Below are 610 nucleotides of genomic sequence, written 5' to 3'. Positions count from 1 at the left end.
ACGTATTGCTGAAGCCTGGCTTGGAGAATTTTGAGCATTACCTTACTAGCGTGTGAGATGAGTGCTATTGTGCAGTAGTTTGAGCATTCTTTGGCATTGCCTTTCTTTGGGATTGGAATGAAAACTGACCTTTTCCAGTCCTGTGGCTACTGCTGAGTTTTCCAAATTTGCTGGCATATTGAGTGCAGCACTTTCACAGCATCATCTTTCAGGATTTGAAATAGCTCAACTGGAATGCCATCACCTCCACTAGCTTTTTTCGTAGTGATGCTTTCTAAGGCCCACTTGACTTCACATTCCAGGATATCTGACTCTAGGTCAGTGATCACACCGTTGTGATTATCTGGATCATGAAGATCTTTTTTGTACAGTTCTTCTATGTATTCTTGCCATCTCTTCTTAATATCTTCTGCTTTTGTTAGGTCCATACCATTTCTGTCCTTTATCAAGCCCATCTTTGCATGAAATGTTCCCTTGGTATCTCTGATTTTCTTGAAGAGATCTCTAGTCTTTCCCATTCTGTTGTTTTCCTCTATTTCTTTGCATTGATTGCTGAAGAAGGCTTTCTTATCTCTTCTTGCTATTCTTTGAAACTCTGCATTCAGATGTT

This window comes from Bison bison, unplaced genomic scaffold (genome assembly GCF_000754665.1).
Source record: "Bison bison bison isolate TAMUID 2011002044 unplaced genomic scaffold, Bison_UMD1.0 scf7180017864263, whole genome shotgun sequence".
NCBI classification, from domain to species: domain Eukaryota; kingdom Metazoa; phylum Chordata; class Mammalia; order Artiodactyla; family Bovidae; genus Bison; species Bison bison.
This window is presented reverse-complemented; position numbering follows the sequence as displayed.